The sequence below is a fragment of the Sander vitreus genome, chromosome 7 (assembly GCF_031162955.1).
Source record: "Sander vitreus isolate 19-12246 chromosome 7, sanVit1, whole genome shotgun sequence".
In the NCBI taxonomy this organism is placed as follows: domain Eukaryota; kingdom Metazoa; phylum Chordata; class Actinopteri; order Perciformes; family Percidae; genus Sander; species Sander vitreus.
In genome coordinates this window covers 32,813,817-32,837,891 of record NC_135861.1, presented here as the reverse complement: position 1 = coordinate 32,837,891, position 24,075 = coordinate 32,813,817, and the positions used below count along the sequence as shown (strand labels likewise).

Sequence of the window (24,075 nt, the reverse complement as noted above, 5' to 3'; positions counted from 1 at the left end):
AAATGTACAGACAGTTTATTGAAAAGATAGTTTAGAAAGACGTACCGTTCGTGTATACGGACAACCGGCGCAATGTCATAGAATGTCTCTGAACAGATTCACGCCCACTTTTAGGGGAAAACAATCCCGTGTTCCCCATAGACGACAACAGCATAATGACAGAGGAAATGTAAATCGCTCCAAACTTTTACTTTAAACAAACCATTTTGAATTAATAACTATGCCGAAAGGTTGCTGAGTAGTTTGTTGCACCAACAATACATCCAAAAAAAACCCGGTCTTCGATTTGTCCTCTTGCCATGTCCTAAAATAGATCCTGATAGATGGGCTTTGGCTCCAGGCTATAGACCAGACCGGCATCACCGAGGCTCCCTATGAGAGAGAAGAATGGTGCTGTCACATCAGGAGAGAAACAGCTTTTGTGTAGCGGGTTAATCCAGACTTTCACACTGATATATGAGGCTCATTTTGAATATTGTCAGTCAGTGTGGTAAATGATTCTGGTGACAGTTACTACTGATGGATAGCTAACGTTAGCTTTAGTTGGAAGCTGCTGACAGTTTAGCAGCATCAGACTGGCGTCTCCAACTAAATCTCAGCTTATAGATTGAACAGTTGGTTATTAATAACAGGTTGATTAATTACAGACGACACTCCTAAGCTAACAATAGTGATTTAATCAGATATGTATTTCTACATTTAGCAGTATGCGGCCACCGTGTTGAGTCATTGATCTACTGATATGGGGGAAGACAGGGGACATGATGGCAATCAACCTTAGTTCATTAAGGTATCGTGAATGCTCAGGTTCAGGCAAGGTTATACAATAAACATTAGACATGTGTATAAAACAAACCATCTGTTTAACAAGAAAAAAAATGACGATCCAAACACACGTCAAATTGCATTGACTTCTATGGGACCGTCTGTTTTCTATCCCCCAAAAGGGGGCGCGGCCTTGAGTTTTAGCGAAGTACGCGCATACGTGTTAGAAGTTTGGTGAATATATTACGGCAGTTGTTGAGATAATTAGAAAAGGCTGATGAAGTTTTAAATGAAGTCAGTGATGAAGGATAATATATAAAGTCTTATACACGTGTTTCTATAATGAAGTCAGTGATGAAGGATAATATATAAAGTCTTATACACGTGTTTCTATAATGAAGTCAGTGATGAAGGGTAATATATAAAGTCCTATACACGTGTTTCTATAATGAAGTCAGTGATGAAGGGTAATATATGAAGTCCTATACATGTGTTTCTATAATGGTTCTAACAACGGCAGACTGGTCGGAGACCAATACATCTTTTTAGATCATTTATTTCTTTTCTATTCTTATGTTTGTTCCTCATCCATGTTTATTTTAACTGCCATTCTTAGCTCACAATGTGTGTTCTGTCCAGTGGTGGAATGTAACTAAGTACATTTACTCCAGTACTGTACTTGAGTCCAAATGTTGAGGTACTTGTACTTTACTTGAGTCTTTTCTTTTCATGCCACTTTCTACTTCTACTCCTCTACATTTCAGAGAGAAATATTGTACTTTTTACTCCACTACATTCATCTGTTACAGCTTTAGTTACTAGTTACTTTAGTTACTCCACTACATTCACTTGTTACATCTTTAGTTACTAGTTACTTTACACATTAAGATTCCTGCTCATTAAACACATGTAGTTTATAAATCTGATGTTTTATTCTAAAGTAAACTAGCCAACAATATAACGACTACAAGTCAGCTGAGATGATCAGACCATTAAACACACAACTGGTTGGTCCTTTACTCTTTCTACAAGGTTTTAATACTTTAACTACATTTTCCTGATGATACTTACACACTTTTAACTGAAGTAACGTTTTCACTGCAGGACTTTAACTTGTAACAGAGTATTTTGTTACAGTGTGGTATTAGTACTTTTACTGCTAGCAGCTAGGCGAGCATTATAACGTGTTCCAAAGTGACCACGTTTGTCTCTGAAGTAAAGGCTGGACTACAATAGAGCTGTTTGGAGCAGTTTGGTGAACAGTGTTTTCTGTTGGAGATGGTAAGTCCCTTTGGGGGGGGGGACTTTGGGCTTTTTCACTTTGTAAACATATAACATGCACAAAAAAGATATATAACACAATAAAGGAAAGGGAAAAAGCCAAAAAAAAGCATAATATGAGCACTTTAAATGAAGATCTGTTGCTTTTGTTTGTCTTGAATGACTGTAGACTAAGTAAGGGATAATGTAGAGTGAGACGGTCATTATTTTTTGAATATTTGCTTTTATATTCTATCCTATTCATTTATTATTTCATGTGTATTCTGTATGTGTGCTGTGTTTCTGATATTTTGCTGCTGTAGGACTGATATTTCCCATTTTGGGAGTAATACAAGTCTATCCATCCATCCATCCATCCATCCATCCATCCATCCATCCATCCATCCATCCATCTATCCATCCATCCATCCATCCATTTCTAAATCATCATTGCCTCATCCTGCTATAATATCTTGGTATGTGCCGCCCTCTACTGGGCTCAACATGCAACAACTACCGTCCACCAACACATGCTGCAGAGCTCCCAAACTACTACACGCGCACACACACACACACACACACACACACACACACACACACACACACACACACACACACACACAATCTGGCACATGTGACCAAAACCCACCATTCCCATCAGCAGTCCTACCCCTCAGGACCTCGGCTAATGTCTTTCTGGAGAGATGTGCAGAGCTCCAGACCAGCCAACAGAGACACCAGCTCTGACAGCCAGCACCACCAAGCTTGGTGTCTTTGTTGAAGATAAGAAGGTAGATTTTGTTCTCAACTATTTGGTACTATTAGGAAAACTTTTTACATGATATTACATAACAATAAGCTGACACTTTTATCCAAAGGGACCTCTAATTAAGTACTTTCAACCTTGAACCTAAGTACCAGTCCATTAGCTTCAAATAAGCCAAACTACAAAGAGCCAAATGAAAGTGAAGCTGTGTATATATATATGTATTTTATGTGTATCGTCATCAAGGTGCAGTCAGATGTGTGTTTTGTAGCCTGCGGATGATGTGTAGCATTTGGCGTCGTGATGTCAGTAGTGATGTGTAGGGGTTCATTTATGTCATTTGTGTAGCCTGTGCTGTAGTGCCTCGTCATCAGTGATGTAGCCTATGTCATCTGTGCTGTCTGTGTTACTGTTTCTTCATGTGTGTGTGCGGTTCATGCAGATGGCTCAGGTCTGTGTGTGCTTTGGCTGTGTGTGTGATGCTGTATGGCTTCTTATACTGTTGATGTGTAACTGCACTGATGTCGTGCTGTGTCCTGTAGCTCTGCATGCTGTTGTCTAGCTGTGTGTGTGTGTGTCTTGTTGACTTCTGTCTGTATGTATAGCCTGTGCTAAAGTGAGTGTCGTGCTGTGTCCTGTAGCTCTGGTCTAAAGATCATCTGGCCAAAGGACTACAGTTGAAACATGATCAGCTAGCATGATACTTGTCTACGTATACAGAAATGTTAGTTAATGTGTCTTTGTCCTATATAAAATAAAGAATAAGAATAAAATGTATAACAACTACATAAATCTATATAATATTAATATAAACCATGTCCTCAATATTTAACAACAGTAAAACATGATGCCTAAATGTGACTAAATATATCCTCACGGAAGAAATGAAGAGAATAAAGAAGGCTTTTATTTTGACAGCGGTCCCCCCGGAAGTGGTGTTTGTTGTTGTTTCCCCGTGCTGAGCAGCGGGAGCAGTGAGGAGAGAAGCCGTTAGCTGAATCCAGATCAGGGAATCCCAAACAGCGTTTCTTAGTTTGTTGATCAGAGATGGAGCGACACCGGGAACACACGGAGGAGACCAAGCTGCGGGGAGAAGGTTAGTCTGACAATCTAACTGCTCTCATAATCACGCTAAGCTAACGTTAGCCTGTTAGCCGCATGCAGCTAGCTCCTGAAGCTAACGTGTTTCCATCCGAAGACTCAGCGTATTGCTGCCCTCCACACGTCAAAGTTTAAACTAGAGTCTTCCATACAGTCCTGCAGATGTTTCTCACTGTGTCCAAACAAAGATAAAACAGAAAAGCCTCAACTCCAAGCCCTGTCAGTCTAACAAACATTACTTTTCTTTTACACTAGACTCTTAAAGTCACTGTCTCAAGACTCCAGAACCATGTTTTCCTACAACACACAAAGAGTAACCCAACCCCCAGCTCCCCAACCTCACTCTACACAGTTAAGCCTCCTGTTGTCCTCGGGTCAGATTTGACCCATTTTCTATATCAGAAAATCTATATATTTGGTTTTTTTCTAACTAAATGTTCAAAGAAAAGTAACGTGGATGGTTCTCTACAACGCTCTTCACAAGTCAAATAAATAACCAGTTCCCTACTTTCATTGAATTTGGTTGTTTTATTTAATTTAATAGTGTTTAGAAAGATAAAAATAAAAGTGACACAAATGTCAGAAAAAGCTTCAAGAACGTTACCAAAACTGGGTGCCTGGGTGGCCTAGTGGTAGAGCGAGCGCCCATATGAAGAGGCTCATTCCTTGACGCAGAAGTTGCGGGTTCGATTCCGACCTGCAGCACTTTCCTGCAATTTAATCTTTGCTATTAATATGTTGGATTCATATTAATGTATATTTTCAGACATATTTTTATCAACGTTTTTTTTGTCACTTTTTGACGTTTTTGTGTGTGTTTTTCCAAATTTTGTCACTTTTTTTAACGTAATTTCAGTTTATTTTTTTTACATGTTCATTTTGAAGCCCATTGTGGTGACAGGGTTCCTGTATAAAGAGATTAAAGCCAGCCCCAAAAGAAAATCCCCAGCACCAAAATGATAAGAGCTGAGAATTAAAATAGTGATTCATATCCTCTCTAAATGTGTTCAAGAGCAATTTACCAACCAATGTTGACCACAGCGCTAATCTCAGTTTTATCTGCAGAGTCGGCCTGTACCGGCCTCTCCCGCTGATTTATTTAAATATTAATATTATTGTTTTAACCAGTTTTGTTATTTACTCTTACTTTAATACAACTTTCAACATAATACACAGTAATATAAAATTCTAAATATCTTTGTGCTGCCATGCTAACAGTTTGTTTGCACGTGTTGCAGACTGCTGTCTCTGGTGTAGTTTTTCTTTTGAAATACTCCCATACTGCACTTTGTTGTAGTTTCTTTTTATCCATCTGCAGGGAGATTTCAGAGAGAGAGAGACAGCGAGAAATGAAAGTAGTCATTATGTTAACTCACCACTAGCTTCATTTAATACATGCACAACAGTTGAGTGGCCAGAGAGCTAGTCCTCCATTAACATGTGAGAGGGACGTCAGCCTCGGCTACAGTATTACTAAACTAGATGAATATTTACAAGTATATGTGTATAAGTATATGTCTTGCATTAAAAATCTTTAGTAAATGTTATTTTTACTACAGTAAACCTTCATTTTAAAATAATATGTAACGACTTATGCATATAAAACCTAAATGTAGCAGCTGGTAAAGGTGGAGCTCATTTTAATTGATTTTAAGTCATAGTTTGAGGTGCAAGCTATATCATCACAGGCTTCAGGGTTTTTCTCTCCTACTCATCTGTCTATAGGCCTAATGAATGAATGGATGTTTGCTAAGGCGTTCAGAATAGCAGTGAGACTGGATGTTATTGTCGGCTAACGTTGCATATAACATGTAAAAACATTGTCTCATACGGATGAGTCATGTTCCATTTGCAGGGTGGAAGCTTAAATAAGTCCCCGTTGCACTGGAACTAAAGTTATTTAAAGATTAAACATGTAACTATCGCTCTGTATCAGGGATCTTCAACAGGGGGTCCGAGACCCCTAGGGGGTCCTCAGAGTCAATGCAGGGGGGGCCTCCAAATGATTGTTAACCTTTCTGTTGTCTTCCCATCGACGATGCAACTTTTTATTTTTCTGGGTCAACATTTAAAATGCAAACTTTTTTTTCTTTCTAGTGTTTGTGCGTCTTTTTCAACACTTTTGTCACTTTCCTTAATAATGCTAACGGTGTAGTTACAGTAACACTGCAAGCTAACGCTATCACCACAAAAAGTTCATTCTGGATTTTTAAGTGCTATATCCTGGCAGGCTTGTCATTATAGAAATAGATCACAGAGCTGGGGGTGTTTTTGCAACGTTGGTGTGAAAGATTATGTTTTTAACTTTGGAAATTCCTGCAGCCTTACCTTTTGAAGCATAGCACGATGAACTCCACGGAGAAGGAGACGCTTGTGCTCCAGGCTGCTGCATGTCAGCTGCTGTGAGGTTGATGAGTGTTGATTGGCTATAACTCGTACAACATCTAGCCAATCAGATGGTGTTGTGGGCAGGACATTAAGTCAGACTCAGTGGTGAGTGAAGCCGAAGCAGAGGGACAGACACAGAGCTGTAGTCAAGCCAAAGTAGAACACTTTTTAATTCATTCACTTTATCGGTTAACAGGCAAATAAACGCCAATACAGATCATCTGCAAACTACCAAAAAAAACGGGCCGATAATTGGTCAATCACTAGTTTTCAGTAAGATTTATTATGGGTTAAATAAATTGGCTTTAATTTAATCTTGAATTCTTTGCGGTCTCCCTTCTTTTGTCTTGAATTTGAGCTGGTTCATGACACAGTCATGCCTAAAAAGCTTGTATTGTGGCTAGTCCAGATGTCAGCAGTAGTTGACACATACTCTAAACCAGGGTTGTCACACAGGAAATGAGAATCACATCAAGGGCCAGACATGTATAGTTTAACATGTTATCGCATGTCTCATATAGTCTTCTCACCTACAGCTTGGTCGACTTAAAGCCCTAAAAAAAAGTCAGCAAAAAAGTTTCTTAGCCATTCTAGAATTTAGCTTAAGAATCAGAATCAGAAAAGCTTTATTGCCAAGTACGTTTTTTTACACATACAAGGAATTTCTTTTGGTGTTGTAGGTGCACGTCACACATTCTCTAAAATAAGTTAAACAAACAGGTTAAACAGAACAAACAATATAAGTATAAATATATGTGTGTGTGTATATATATATATATATATATATAGATATATATATATATATATAGATATATATATATATATATATATATATATATACACACACACACACACACAGAATGTATTAAACATAAGAGAGTAAGAATTAAGATAAAAAGAGCAGATTAAGTACAGTGGCATGTAGAGCCAGAGGTGGGGGGATAGAGTCAGGGTGGTTTCCGGGCCTTGTTGATAAGGCCTACAGTGGGAGCTGATGTTCAGCTCCCACTTGAGGTCCTGGGAGATTATAGTTCCCAGGAAGCGGAAAGTGGAGCCACAGAGGGTGATGGGGGCAGGTGGGGCTGAGTTCCTCCTGAAGTCCACAACCATCTCCACTGTCTTTAGAGCATTGAGCTCTAGGTTGTTTTGCTTGCACCACTTCACCAGGTGGTCAGCCTCCGACCTGTAGGCGGACTCGTCTCCATCAGAGATGAGTCCGATGAGGGAGGTGTCGTCCGAAAACTTCAGAAGCTTGACAGACTGGTGACTGGAGGTGCCACTGTTGGTGTACAGGGAGAAGAGCAGAGGAGTAAGAGCGCAGCCCTGAGGGGATCCGGTGCTGATGGTCTGTGAGTCGGAGAAGTCTTTCCCCAGCTTCACATGCTGCTTCCTGTCAGACAGGAAGTCAGTGATCCACCTGCAGGTGGAGTCAGGCACACCAAGCTGGGAGAGTTTCTCCTGAAGCAGAGCGGGGATGATGGTGTTAAAGGCAGAGCTGAAGTCCACAAACAGGATCCTGGCGTAGGTTCCTGCAGAGTCCAGGTGCCGGAGGATGTAGTGTAGGGCCAGGTTGACTGCATCGTCTACAGACCTTTTGGCTCTGTAGGCAAACTGCAGGGCATGGCTTTGAGGTGAGAAAGCACAAGGCGCTTCATAACCACAGAGGTCAGGGCGACGGGTCTGAAGTCATTAAGTCCTGTGGTCCTTGGCTTCTTGGGGACAGCTGGTCAGCGCAGTGCTCCAAGCTGGATGGGGAGACAGCATCCGGTCCAGCAGCTTTCCTGGGGTTCTGTCTCCTGAACAGTCTGACGTCTTCCTCATTGATGGAGAGAGTCGTCACTGAGGTGGGTGGGGAGGTGGAGGGGGGGACCTTTTAAGGTGGGGGAGGTGGAGGTGATGCACTGTAGCTGGAGCTGTTGGGAGGTGTCGCGGGGGATGGTATCAGGGAAGACCCTTTGTTGGGAGGTGTTGAGGGGGATGGTGTCAGGACCGACCCATTGTCCATCAAAGCGACAGTAGAAGTCGTTCAGGTCGTTGGCTAGGCGTCGGTCGTTGATGGAGTGGGAGACTTCGGGCTTGAAGCTGGTGATCTGTTTGAGCCCTCTCCAAACAGAAGCAGAGTCGTTCGCTGAGAACTGGTTTTGGAGTTTCTCAGAGTACCGTTGTTTAGCCTCTTTCACCGCCTTGCTAAACTTGTACTTTGCTTAGGCTAAGCTTAGTTTACTGTCTTTTTTGTTTGGCGCACACTAGTTAAGCCAAAATTCATTGTGAACCTAAATTGGTATATGGGCTGGATCAAAATTTGCGAGGGGCTGGATTTGGCCTGCGGGCCTTGAGTTTGGCTCTATGCTCTTAAATGTTTCCTTCAGCTCAGTTTTCATCTCGACCACCAGCCGGAGCAGAGTGGAGGAATGAGTTTATTTAAGGGTTGTAGTGTAACAGCTCAGTTTTGTATGATGACCTTTGGGGACCCAGGATAAATCAGATGATTTCATTATGAAGCTGCATCCTTATCACAGTGAAATCAGCTAATTAGGAAGTATTGTTGAGACTCCCATTAACGTCTGTCTGTGTTTCAGCTTTACCTCCAGACGTTCTTAAAGTGATTGTTGGTAAAGAGGAGCAGCAGGAGTGTAGCTTCGGGGTGGACCAGCAGGAGCCAGAGCCCCCCCCACACATTAAAGAGGAACAGGAGGAAAGCAGTCAGGAGGGAGAGCAGCTTCAAGGACTGGAGGAGGCTGATATCACCAAGTTCCCATTCACTCCTGTCCTTTTGAAGAGTGAAGATGATGAAGAGGAAGCTCAGTCTTCACAGCTTCATCAAAGACAAACTCAATACATGGAAACAGAAGCTGACGGAGTGGACTGTGGAGGACCAGAACCAGCCAGGAACTCACATCCACTTTTACAACCAGAGACTGATGACAGTGTTGATAGTGATTTTTGGAAGGAGACAAGACAGCGATCATTTAGCTGCTCTAACTGTGGGAAAAACATTTGCCTGCAAGGCAGATCTGAAGACACACATGAAATATCACACAGGAGAAAAAGCTTACAGCTGCTCAGTTTGTAAGAAATCCTTTATGCAGAGTTGGAGTTTACAGAAACACATGAGAGTTCACACAGGAGAGAAACCATTCAGCTGCTCTGAGTGTGGTAGAGCTTTTACACAGAAACTAAGTTTACAGATACACATGGCCCACCACACAGGAGAGAAACAATACAGCTGTGTTGTTTGTGAGCAAAGATTCCCCTGGTCCACCAGCCTCAAAGTTCATCATTGTGTTGGTCGTCAGTCCTCACAGATTCATCTGAGACAGACTCAACACATGGAAACAGAAGCTGATGGAGAGGACTGTGGAGGACCAGAACCAGCCAGGAACTCGCATCCACATCCACTTTTACAAACAGAGACTGAAGACCAGAATGGAGACTCTTCTGATCCTGAGACTGATGACAGTGCTGATTGGAAGGAGACCAGAGAACCTCAGTCAGCTTTAAACTCTCTGAAACATGATTCAAGACGTAAGAAAACATTCAGCTGCTCTGAGTGTGGGAAAAGATTTGGCTTCACGTCACATCTGAAGACACACATGATAAGTCACACAGGAGAGAAGCCTTTTAGCTGCTCAGTTTGTAAGAAATATTTTACACAGAGTGGACATTTACAAAAACACATGAGAATCCACACAGGAGAGAAGCCTTTTAGCTGCTCAGTTTGTAAGAAATCTTTTACACAGAGTGAAAATTTACGGTCACACATGAGAAATCATACAGGAGAAAAGCCTTTCAGCTGCTCGGAGTGTGGTAAAGCTTTCACTGAAAATGGAACCCTGAAGAAACACATGATAACTCACACAGGAGAAAAACCTTTCAGCTGCTCAGTTTGTACTAAGCAATTTGGCTACAAGTCAGCTCTGAAGAAACATATGAAAATCCACACAGGAGACAAATCTTTCAGCTGCTGTGAGTGTGGTGAAGCTTTCACTGAAAATGGACAGTTGAAGACACACATGAGAACTCATACTGCAGTGTTTGTGACAAAAGATTCAGCTGGTGCACCAGATTCAAAACCCATCAGTGTATAGGTCATCAGTCCTCACAGCTTGATCAAAGACAAACTCAACACATGGAAACAGAAGCTGATGGAGAGGACTGTGGAGGACCAGAACCAGCCAGGAACTCACATCCACATCCACTTTTACAACCAGAGACTGAAGACCAGATTGAAGACTCTTCTGAACCTGAGACTGCTGATTGGAAGGGGTTTCAGTCAGCAGTTGAACTGAACAGAGATAACAACATCTTATACAGGCAACATTATCTTTGGGGCTATTTTACAACTTATTGATAGGATTAAATCAGCATTGATAAAGTAAAATCAGTGCTCTAAGCTATGTCACGTGTTTTTTAGGCTACAACATTTTTTGTCACATACAGCAAACATCTCCTCACTATCTGCTAGCTGCCTGTCCCCTGAACACACTGTAAAAACCATCTCCTCACTATCCGCTAGCTGCCTGTCCCCTGAACACACTGTAAAAACCATCTCCTCACTATCCGCTAGCTGCCTGTCCCCTGAACACACTGTAAAAACCATCTGCCCTCACTACTGCTACCTGATCCCTAGACACACTGTAAAAAAAACCATGGTGTCTGTAGACAGCCCAGGCTCCACAAACGCCAACAAAAACAAACTGTGCCAACCTGCACCACCAAACATAAACAGTCTTCCAGCGTTCCAGCCAATAACCGAAAAGAAGGATTTGGGGGTGGGGGTTTGGGGGTTAGTGCACGGAAGGGAGGGGGAGGGGACGGCATTCAATTCAACTTGATTTATGGTATCAAATCATAACAAGAGTTATCTCAAGAAACTTTACAGATAGAGTAGGTCTAGACCACACTCTATAATTTACAAAGACCCAACAATTCCAGTAATTCTCCAAAGAGCAAGCATTTAGTGTGATAGGGCCAAGGAGAAAGCTCGGACAGACCCAGGCTCTTGGTAGGTGGTGTCTGATGGTGCCGGTTGGGGGGGGTGATGAACAGTGGCAATAATAGTCACAGTAAAGATAATGGAACTATGACTAGACATAGTAGTTGAAGTAGTTCATGGTGTAGCAGGGCACTGCAGGGTGTTACTGGATGTAGCAGGGCACTGCGGGGCATAGCAGGACGTAGCAGGGCATAGCAGGGTGAAGCAGGGCACTGCAGAGCGTAGCAGGGCATAACAGGGCGTGGGGCAGGACCACGGTGACAGCTGAAACCATGATTTAGGTGCCACACTAATCCAAGAAAAACTGCTGGGCGAACAAAAACATAAGGAGAGAGCTAGATTAATAAAAAGCATTTCTGGGACATGGATGCACAAAGTTGGAGAGAGAGAGGAGAGAGGGGCTCAGTGTGTCAAAGGAAGTCCCCCGGCAGTCTGACACTATAACAGCAGAACTAAGAGCTGGTGCAAGGCAAACCTGAGCCAGCTCTATAAGGGTTGGTAGATGAATCTGACGACTATGAAGAGAAGCAGAGAAGAGAAGGGGTGCCGTGTCTGAAGCGATACACCCTCCCTCGCTGGTCTAGGCGAACGCTGCAACTCCTCATTCCCTAACTATAAGCTTTGTCAAAGAGGATAGTTTTAAGTTTACTCTTAAATGTGGTGACGGTGTCTGCCTCCCGGACTGGGTGTTGGTTCCACAGTAAAGGAGCCTGATAGCTGAAGGCTCTGGCTCCCATTCTACTTTTAGAGACTCTAGGAACCACAAGTAACTCTGCATTTTGGGAGCGCAGTGCTCTAGTGGGACAATAAGGTACTATGAGCTCTTCAAGATATGATGGGGCTTGACCATTTATTTAGAGCTGTAATAACAGCTGTTATTGCACGTGTGGGGTGCCAGTGATGTTCTCAATGTATGTGATGATGTGGGGGTATGGTGAAGGGTATGTGGTGATGTGGGGGTATAGTGAAGGGTATGTGATGATGTGGGGGTATGGTGAAGGGTATATGATGATGTTGGGGTATGGTGAAGGGTATGTGATGATGTGGGGGTATAGTGAAGGGTATGTGATGATGTGGGGGTATGGTGAAGGGTATATGATGATGTTGGGGTATGGTGAAGGGTATGTGATGATGTGGGGACCAAGGGAACTTTATCAGGATGCATAGTATCCTGGATCCATGAAATAACTGGCCTTTCAAAATAAAAGTCTGCCCGCCTCTATGGGAATTTAACATAGGGGTGTACTCACTTTTGTTGCCAGCAGTTTAGACATTAATGGCTGTGTGTTGAGTTATTTTGAGGGGACAGCACATTTACACTGTGGGCTGTCAGCATTAACGCGTTAAACGCGATGCTTGATTACTCACTGGATGTATATATATTACGTGTGTGTATATATGTGTGTATATATATATATATGTGTGTGTGTGTATATATATATATATATATGTGTATGTGTATATATGTGTGTATAAATATGTGTGTGTGTATATATATATATATATATATGTGTGTGTGTGTGTATGTATGTATGTATATATATATATACATACATACAGTGGGTACAGAAAGTATTCAGACCCCTTTAAATTTTTCACTTTTGCTAAAATCAAAAAAGTTCATTTTATTTCTCATTATTGTACACTCAGCACCCCATCTTGACAGAAAAAAACAAATGTAGAAATTTTTGCAAATGTATTAAAAAAGAAACTGAAATATCACATGGTCATAAGTATTCAGACCCTTTGCTCAGTATTGAGTAGAAGCACCTTTTTGAGCTAGTACAGCCATGAGTCTTCTTGGGAATGATGCAACAAGTTTTTCACACCTGGATTTGGGGATCCTCTGCCATTCTTCCTTGCAGATCCTCTCCAGTTCCGTCAGGTTGGATGGTGAACGTTGGTGGACAGCCATTTTCAGGTCTCTCCAGAGATGCTCAATAGGGTTTAGGTCAGGGCTCTGGCTGGGCCAGTCAAGAATGGTCACAGAGTTGTTCCAAAGCCACTCCTTAATTATTTTAGCTGTGTGCTTAGGGTCATTGTCTTGTTGGAAGGTGAACCTTCAGCCCAGTCTGAGGTCCTGAGCACTCTGGATGAGGTTTTCTTCCAGGATATCTCTGTACTTGGCCGCATTCATCTTTCCTTCAATTGCAACCAGTCGTCCTGTTCCTGCAGCTGAAAAACACCCCCATAGCATGATGCTGCCACCACCATGTTTCACTGTTGGGATTGTATTGGGCAGGTGATGAGCAGTGCCTGGTTTTCTCCACACATACCGCTTAGAATTAATGCCAAAAAGTTCAATTTTGGTCTCATCAGACCAGAGAATCTTCCTTCTCATAGTCTGGGAGTCCTGTGTGTTTGTGTGTTTTTTGGCAAACTCTATGCGGGCTTTCATGTCTTGCACTGAGGAGAGGCTTCCGTCGGGCCACTCTGCCATAAAGCCCCGACTGGTGGAGGGCTGCAGTGACAGTTGACTTTGTGGAACTTTCTCCCATCTCCCTACTGCATCTCTGGAGCTCAGCCACAGTGATCTTTGGGTTCTTCTTTACCTCTCTCACCAAGGCTCTTCTCCCACGATTGCTCAGTTTGGCTGGACAGCCAGATCTAGGAAGAGTTGGTCGTCCCAAACTTCTTCCATTTAAGGATTATGGAGGCCACTGTGCTCTTAGGAACCTTGAGTGCTGCAGAAATTCTTTTGTAACCTTGGCCAGATCTGTGCTTTGCCACAGTTCTGTCTCTGAGCTCCTTGGGCAGTTCCTTCGACCTCATGATTCTCATTTGCTCTGACATGCACTGTGAGCTGTACAGTCTTATATAGACAGATGTGTGTCTTTCCTAATCAAGTCCAATCTGTTTAATTAAACACAGCAGGGCTCCAATGAAGGAGTAGAACCATCTCAAGGAGGATCAGAAGAAATGGACAGCATGTGAGTTAAATATGAGTGTCACAGCAAAGGGTCTGAATACTTATGACCATGTGATATTTGTTTTTCTTTTTTAATAAATTTGCAAAATTTTCTACATTTGTTTTTTTCAGTCAAGATGGGGTGCTGAGTGTACATTAATGAGAAATAAAATGAACTTTTTGATTTTAGCAAATGGCTGCAATGAAACAGAGTGAAAAATTTAAAGGGTTCTGAATACTTTCCGTGTGTGTGTGTGTGTGTGTATATGTATGTATGTATATGTATGTGTATATATATATATATATATATATTAGTTATTATTAGGGCTGTCAAACGATTAATTTTTTTTAATCGCTGAATTCCTATAGTTCATCGTGATTAATCGCATATTTTATCACATGATTAAAATTCTATTATTTTGCATTTCAGAACAGTTTTTAAGTCCATATTAACAATGGAAAGCAATTGTTACCAGTGTATCTTGATTGGGAATCAAATGAATGCAAAGAAAGTTACTTTATGAACTTGACTTTAAGATTTGTAATTATTTATTTACTGTAAACAAAAGAAAAATGTGTGAATCTGTCATTATTGCACAATTCCTCCAAGTACCTAACTAAAAACTAAAGATCCCTATCCTTACTAGAGTCAATCTAGTGTTTAGTAACTCCTAAATAATGTTGATTCCTCACTGACGTCCAGTGATCAGCGGTTAATGAGACAGCGTTTGCAGCACCTTGCAGCAGTTTCAGTGTGGCTGCTTTCTCCGTGTCGTACAGGCTGTGTATCCGTGAAAACTACTGTCCCCCTCGACGGCAACGAGACAGGTCAGAACATGCCAACTGTAGTACGTCTTTAAGACCCGAGTCCTCTACGATGCTGACAGGTCTGCAGTTAGTTGCCACCCGTTTCACAAGAGCTGTAGTCATTTTTTGGGATTTGGTTTCATCCACAGGTCGGCAAGTAACACTCTCCAAAATACTGCTTTGCCTGAGTGGGTAGCATGCTAGCAGGTAGCATCACGTTAACTGTACTACTACACTTAGCTCCGTAGGTGGTAGCTCAAGCTTGACGTGCTTCGGTGATATTTTAATTCGGCTTTACACAACGTGCATATGGCTTTCAACCTGTCTACGAGCTGTCCGGGAGTTTTGGAAAATAAAAAGTGCCATTCAGGATTTCATTGCTGCTGTGTTTCTCCATCATTCCTGCAGCCTGCAGCAGCAGGATGTGTTACGAGGAAGTGGCAGCTTGATGATAAGTAACGGTGCTGCAAAGGGTCAAAATAGTAGCCTGTTAGGCACGACGCAAAGCCCAGTGAAGTGTAAAATAAATTAATAAATGGCGGCATGCGATTAATGTGCTAAAAAAAAAAATGTATCGCGTCCCGTTGGCCCTTAATCGCATCGCAACACTGACAGCCCATATATATATATATGTATATATATGTATATATATATATATATATATGTATATATATATATATGATATATATGTATATATATATATATATATGTATATATGTATATATATATATATATGTATGTATATATGTATATGTATATGTATATATGTATGTATATATATGTATATGTATATATATATATATATATATATATATATATATTTGTAGGTGCTGGTCATATAATATTAGAATATCATGAAAAAGTTGATGTATTTCAGTAATTCCATTCAAAAAGTGAAACTTGTATAATGTATACATGCATTCCACACAGACTGATATATTTCAAGTGTTTATTTCTTTTAATTGTGATGATTAGAACTGACAACTAATGAAAACCCCAAATTCAGTATCTCAGAAAATTAGAATATTACTTAGGACCAATGCAAAAATAGGACTTTTAGAAATATTGGCCAACTGAAAAGTATGAACATGAAAAGTATGAGCATGTACAGCACTCAATACTTAGTTGGGGCTCCTTTTGCCTGAATGACTGCAGCAATGCGGCGTGGCATGGAGTGGATCAGTCTGTGGCACTGCTCAGGTGTTAGGAGAGCCCAGGTTGCTCTGATAGTGGCCTTCAGCTCTTCTGCATTGTTGGGTCTGGCGTATCGCATCATCCTCTTCACAATACCCCATAGATTTTCTATGGGGTTAAGGTCAGGTGAGTTTGCTGGCCAATTAAGAACAGGGATACCATGGTCCTTAAACCAGGTACTGGTAGCTTTGGCACTGTGTGCAGGTGCCAAGTCCTGTTGGAAAATGAAATCTGCATCTCCATAAAGTTGGTCAGCAGCAGGAAGCATGAAGTGCTCTAAAACTTCCTGGTAGATGGCTGCGTTGACCCTGGACCTCAGAAAACACAGTGGACCAACACTGACTGGAAACTTTACACTGGACTTCAAGCAACGTGGATTCTGTGCCTCTCCTCTCTTCCTCCAGACTCTGGGACCTTGATTTCCAAAGGAAATGCAAAATGTACTTTCATCAGAAAACATAACTTTGGACCACTCAGCAGCAGTCCAGTCCTTTTTGTCTTTAGCCCAGGCGAGACGCTTCTGGTGCTGTGTCTTGTTCAGGAGTGGCTTGACACAAGAAATGCGACAGCTGAAACCCATGTCTTGCATACGTCTGTGCGTGGTGGTTCTTGAAGCACTGACTCCAGCTGCAGTCCACTCTTTGTAAATCCCCCCCACATTTTTTAATGGGTTTTGTTGCACAATCCTCTCCAGGGGGCGGTTATCCCTATTGCTTGTACACTTTTTTCTACCACATCTTTTCCTTCCCTTCGCCTCTCTATTAATGTGCTTGGACACAGAGCTCTGTGAACAGCCAGCCTCTTTAGCAATGACCTTTTGTGTCTTGCCCTCCTTGTGCAAGGTGTCAATGGTCGTCTTTTGGACAGCTGTCAAGTCAGCAGTCTTCCCCATGATTGTGTAGCCTACAGAACTAGACTGAGAGACCATTTAACGGCCTTTGCAGGTGTTTTGAGTTAATCAGCTGATTAGAGTGGCACCAGGTGTCTTCAATATTGAACCTTGTCACAATATTCTAATTTTCTGAGATACTGAATTTGGGGTTTTCATTAGTTGTCAGTTCTAATCATCAAAAGTAAAAGAAATAAACACTTGAAATATATCAGTCTGTGTGGAATGAATGCATACATTATACAAGTTTCACTTTTTGAATGGAGTTACTGAAATAAATCAACTTTTTCATGATATTCTAATTATATGACCTGTGTGGGTGTATATATATATATATATATATATATATATATATATATATATATATTAGGGGTGGAACGGTACACTGAAGTCACGGTTCGGTTCAGTACAATGGAGGGAAAAGCATAACAAAAATGCAGAATGCAATTTTTTTTTATTGTGCATGTCTCAGGCTGTACCACCTAGTGTCATCCAGTCTCTCCCATGAGCCAGCTGCAAAAGCCTGAAGCGTATAAAGTAAGATGTAAACCCTAAACAATAAGTAGGCTACCCCACATAATCTCCAGACTCCATCTGGAACTTTTAAACAAAATAAGACAATCAGCTAGTAGTGTGATATGGGAGACAAGCGCTGCTCTCATATGTGAATGCACAGAGCAGGGGTGTTAAAAGAGCAGCTTCGGTTACACAGAGCAGTTGGCGAATTGTGGCGTTAGCTTCACACGCTAACAGCGGAGCTAGCAGCAAATAGCGAAGCTAACGGCGGAGCTAACAGCTAACGGCGGAGCTAAAAGTGGAGCTAACAGCGGAGCAAATGGGCCTGGAAGCCATTTGTGGTCGAGGCAAGAAGGGATCCAGCTACAGTACATCCGTGTTTGGTTGTATATGGAAGGGACTAGTTTGCTTCGTGTGGACTCACTGGACCGACTCGACATGTAGGCGGAGCTCGGGAGCATCAGAGCTAAGGCGGGGCTACAGATTAGGTGTTCCTAAGAAACGCGTATGTAACAGTAGTTCCACATTACATTAATTCATTTGCACGCAAGTTTTATTTATTTTTATACCGTGTATTCTCCGTGTAAATTCATGTACCGAACCGAGACACCCGTACTGTTTCGGTTCAATACGAATACATGTACCGTTCCACCCCTAAAATATATATATATATTTTATTTATTTTATTTATTGCCTAAAAACTAAGCCTGATGAGATCCAGAAACACAAGGAGAAGGACGAGAAAAAGAAGGAGGGCAAGAGGAAAGTTGTCAGTGAGGCCTCGGGAGACTCAGAGGAGCGAGGGAGCAAGAGGAAGAAGGAGGAGGTGAGTGAAGGAAAGAGGTTACTCCAGACTGAAGAGTCCCAGAAATCTAATCTCAATATTAATGAATGCACACAGAGGGTTTAACAAATGTCTTTTAGGATTTATATATAGATGACTCTCGACATTGCAATATGCACATAGTCGGTTTGGATCATGGTTTTGAGTCACAGATTGGATAATTTTTTCGGATCAGCACAAAAAAGGGAGGAATTTAAATGATTTATTAAAAATGTAATAATAACATAATAATTTATTTCACCAGTGAATTGCTGTTAAACGACAAAACAAGAGTAAAGGGTGTTTTACAATAACTTTGAATGCACCATGAGGTTTACCCTTTTCAAGCTAACGCAACATTCATGATATATTGTGCAGCCCTAGCTATAACTGTTAATTTGTGCAAATGATTAGTAGCCTAACTCTTTGAATGGTATGATTATGACGGTTTCAGTTCAGAGCAGTGGTCAGTGAATGATTATTTTTAGGCTGCTTACGCATTCAGGCAGTCCGCGATCGTCTGCCACGCTTTCTCTCACTGTTTCATTACAGCGGCCATGTTTCTTCTTTACAAATAATGTGTTTCACTTCATCAAACTTCCATACGAAGCTGCTGCTCACTCTGTGTAAAGTATGCACAACGTGTATTCTCCATTTTAGCATCAGCAAATCCGTTATTGACCTCGCGGTCTGTTGAGGAAAGCCGTGAACGTGCATCTATCCAAATTACTTCAACCTGCCTCGACCTAGACGCTCCTCCTCAGCCTCGCTCAACCTAGACGCTCCTCCTCAGCCTGGCTCGATCTAGTCGCTCCTCCTCAGCCTGGCTTGGCCTTTGTGAAACACACCAAGCCAGGCTGCACAGATTAGACTAGGTCAAGCCTCGCTTTATCAGTTATCCTGGACTTATAAATTCTGCTTTTGTAAAACAGCCCCCAGGAAGCAAGTCGAGGCTCCGTGAATCATCCGTTTATTCTGTTGTTAGAGATCCAATGTGGAGAAAGGAAGTTGTTGGAGCCAATTGAGTTATTGTTTTTTGTTCATTACATGTCTGTAATATACATTCTGACTACTAGGGCATAGTATAGGATAGCTTGGTTACATGGTGATAGGTATCACAGCACAGGTGTTTTAAATGAACAGGTAATCAGTGAGCAGGTATTCAGTAGAGCCTGTAGGTGTGGGGAGCACACTGTTCTTACGTCAGCACGCTCACTGACCCTCCGAAAGACTGTTGAGCAGGTTTTTTTTACATGATTTATTTTATTTTGACTGGAATAGAATTGCCCTAATTGATGATGTGGAATTAGTCCTGACCTTCTTTCAGAACGGTTTTCTTGATATTCTAAACAGACATGCACCTATTCGTAAATTTTGAATTAAGGGGCGGGATAATCCCTGGTTTACTTCTGATTTGTTCCACGAGAGAAATGTAGCCTGGGCAAAAGCAAGGAGATCAGATACTGACGCTGACTGGCTTGTTTTCAGACGGCTGCGAAACAGATTCACTTCACTTTTCAGAAAAGCAAAAGCTGAATTTTACCTATCTGAAACCACCGAGAATCTGAATGACCCAAACAAATTCTGGAAAACTATTAAGTCATTATCTGCATCTACTAAACAAAAAGGTTTTCCGTTGTCTCTGGTTAAGAATGGTGTGACTATATCTGACAAAGTCGAAATGTTAAATTGTTTTAATGAGCATTTCATATCATCTGGGTTCTTGTTTGATTATGTTGCCCCTATAGTGTTGGAGCCTGTAAATGATACCTTTATTACTGCCGACAACACTTTCAATCTGCTCCTTCTCTGTTGCTGATGTTCATAAAGCCCTGAAACAATTGGATCCTCGAAAAACCTGCGGGCCCCGATCACTTGGAACTGTTCTTCTTGAAATTAGCTGCAGATATCCAAGCTGAACCTTTGACTCATCTTTTTAATCTTTCACTGGTCACAAACAAAATTCCCAAGGTATGGAAGTCTGCTTATGTTTTACCACTTTTGAAAGGAGGTGACCCAACCATGCCAAATTGGCCAAAGTATTGGAATCCTTGGTTAGTGAACAATTGAAAAAGTACTTAAATGCTCAGTCAATTTTATCTAAGCATCAATCTGGGCATATGCATTTTTCCATTTTTATGCAGATGACACTGTTATTTATTGTTGTGCAGCTACCATTAGGAAGGCGTATGAATGCTTTATCAATTAAAGCTTGTGCTAAATGCTGAGAAGACCAAAGTAATGGTCTTTTCAAACTCAAGGAAGAATGAGTTAGACCTGAATATTGTTACTGATCATGGTAAAACAATTGAGGTAGTCTCAAATATAATATAAATATTTAGGATTTTTAATTGATGATCACCTTTCTTTTAAGCTTCATACAGAACCTAGTAAAAAAGTTGAAATTGAAGCTAGGTTTTTTTTCTTTAGGAACAAATCTTGTTTTACTTTTTCTGCCAGAAAAAAGGCTAGTTGATGCCACATTTCTCTCTATTATTGATTATGGAGATCTGTTGTACATGAATGCCCCATCAAAGTGTCTTCAGATGTTGGATGCTGTGTATCATGGAGCTTTAAGGTTCATTTCAAATTGCAGACCCCTCACTCATCACTGTACACTTTACTCCACAGTGAATTTGCCCTCTCTGTCAATTTGCCGGCTTACTCACCTTTCATATATAAAGGCATTATAGGCAGGCTCCCATGTTACATATCCAAATTTCTTTCATTTACACAGTGTACTTATGATTTACGGTTCCAGAACACTATTTTATTGAATGTACCGCAAGCCCAAACAGAGTTGTTCAAAAAGGCTTTCATGTTTGCTGCACCTTCTACCCGGAATGACCTACAGAAAACACTCAAACTACAGTGTCTAATTTCCTTAAATGACTTTAAAGGTTATGTTAAAACCACAGAACATGAGTCCATCCACACGTACAAATGTTTTAATTAATGGCACTTTTATTTAATTGCAATGCACATGAGTTGTCTTTGCCTCTTTTGTGTTTGTTTTGCGATTGTCATTTTTTTTTATATATGTAACAAATTTGTTCTGCTATCTTGGGCAGGTCTCTCTTGAAAACGAGATTTTATATCTCAATGAGACTAACCTGGTTAAATAAAGGTATAATAAAATAGAAAATAAAAATGAACGGTGATGGAGCTGTGGTATCCTCCAGTGATGTTGATAAGTTTAAAATGTAGTGAGACTCCGGGACCCACAGGTGGTTATTTAAAGTCTCAGTCCTTCATTTAGCTTCTCACCATATAGGCCATATAAATACTAATAATGTATAATAGTGAGTAATATACAGTAGCAGTCAAAAGTTTAGACACACTTTCTCATTCACTGAAATGGGAAAGCATGTCCAAACTTTTAACTGATACTGTATTATACAATATAAGCCCTCCTATAATGAATGGAGGAGCCACATGTTTCCACTGTATGTTGTTTTGGTCTCATTTCTATTATTTATACAGTGCGAAGCATAAATGAATACACCCATGCTGAAGTTGACTAAAAAGAGGAATACAAAAATAATCTTTTGGAAATTGATCTTAAGCCTTAATTAAAAAAAAAAAAAAAATCCAACCTTTAAGGACACCAATTTTCTTTGTGAATGAATAATGTATCGTAAATAAATAAATATTCTTCCTTAAAATACAGGGGGCATAAGTAAGTACACCCCTATGTTAAATTCCCATAGAGGCAGGCAGACTTTTATTTTGAAAGGCCAGTTTTTTTATGGATCCAGGATACTATGCATCCTGATAAAGTTCGCTTGGCCTTTGGAATTAAAATAGCCCCACATCATCACATACCCTTCACCATACCTAGAGATTGGCATGGTTTTATTTCAGTTAGCCTAATAGCTGGTTTGATTTGCATTGAGAGATGATCTTATGGAAAGTACCCCATGCTGAATCACACAATGTGTTGATTCAGCTGCAAAGCTTGTGACAAAAAACACACCAAAATTTGTCCCTGTTTCAACTTTTGCAGCAGCACAGTCCATATCAGGTCTAATGTCTGCCTTGTGGCCCTTCTCTAGAACTGCAGGGGGGTTGTTACTATCATTCAGCTATTACTTGCTATTAAATCCACTGTGTGTGGATTTTGTTTTAAGTTAAAGGCAGGTGGGCTTGTTTATTCATGTTTGGCAATTAATAACTCACGTAAATCTTGTACCTGACTTATTTTGCAGCTTTTTGGGGGATTATTTATCAGGGATTTGATACAGGTTTTTCCCTTTCTTTGTCTGTCGTCGTGCATACAGCCGTATCGGTATAGTAAAAGGCAAACAACTGCATGTTACTGTACATGTATTCTCGAATTGCCTGACCTATCTCCACAGCACTATGGAGTAAGGTCTGGCTCCTCCATACAGACATTCTGGGATAGGAGAAAAAACTCTCTGGCTTGTTTGCATTTCTTTAAATCAATCACAATTGTCTTGGGCGGCGCTAAGCTCTGGATGCAACAACTTTGGTTCTGCTAAATAGTCTCAGGAAGGAACTTGTTTAGGTGGAACATTTTCACCCCAATAGAAGAAACGCCATCTGCATGTTGACAGAGAGCACACACACATACCCGTTTTTATCACCTCGTGGGGACCAGTGACAGGCTGCAGCCTGATGGGATCCACCCTTTCTAAAGGGTCTAGAGACATGATTTTAACTGCTAAAATTATTACAATTTTATGTGAACACAAACATGACTTTAAACATCAAAAACTCTCAAAGTCTTAATTCGCAACGAGCATGTGTGAGAACAGTTTCTCCTATTACTTACAGTTAGAAAAGGCTCAGCAAAACACATTTGGATTCTATGAAAACAGAAGTCTGAAAATGTTAGCACTCATTTTCCTTTTGGAGCTAGATGACTGGGTAGATAATACAATTTTTTACTTGCAGTAGAGTCTTAATGCGGTTATCCAACCTATTTGTATCAATAATACAAAAAAATGTATGAATCAATCAATCAACATTTATTTATATAGCACTTTACAGTAACCAAAAGGTATCCAAAGTGCTTCACATCAGAAACCAAGACTAAAACACACATCATATAACATATCATACAATAAAAAGAATGACACATAGAAACAATAAAATCAGAAAAGGTTACATATAAATAGGAGAGGGAAATTGTCACACCACTACTACGTATTAAAAGCCTTTCTAAACAGATAAGTTTTGAGTTTAGACCTAAAAAGCGCTACATCTGTAGTTGTCCGAATTTCAGGGGGTAACTTGTTCCAGAGTGTCGGGGCAGCGACTGCAAAAGTCTGATTACCCCACCGTTTGTACTTTGACCTCGGGACTTCTAAAACCAGTTGATTTGAGGACCGCAAGGACCGGTTGTGCTCACGCAGGGTTAAGATCTTGGACAGATACTCCGGGGCCAGGCCGTTTAAGGCCTTGAAAACAAACAATAAAATCTTAAAATCGATTCTATAACGCACAGGGAGCCAATGTAGGGTGTAGAGAACGGGAGTGATGTGTGCGCGTCTAGATGTATTTGTTAAAAAGCGAGCAGCAGCATTTTGTACAAGTTGAAGTCGTGAGATGGAGGTCTGGGTCAGACCAACATAGAGAGCATTACAATAATCCAACCTTGAACTTATGAAAGCATGAATAGCCTTTTCTAGATCATGCC

The 24,075-nt window shown here is 40.9% G+C and overlaps 1 pseudogene across 1 annotated transcript in view; it reads left to right on the top strand.

Annotated features, from left to right (window-relative positions):
- The first annotated feature begins 3,715 nt into the window (after positions 1-3,715).
- The window catches only part of LOC144521383 (uncharacterized), a 41,012-nt pseudogene continuing 20,652 nt past the window's right edge, over positions 3,716-24,075 (top strand). Inside the window, exons 1-2 of the transcript XR_013502309.1 lie at positions 3,716-3,887; positions 8,860-10,279. The product of XR_013502309.1 is annotated as an uncharacterized LOC144521383 (transcript). The remainder of the gene's footprint in view (positions 3,888-8,859; positions 10,280-24,075) is intronic.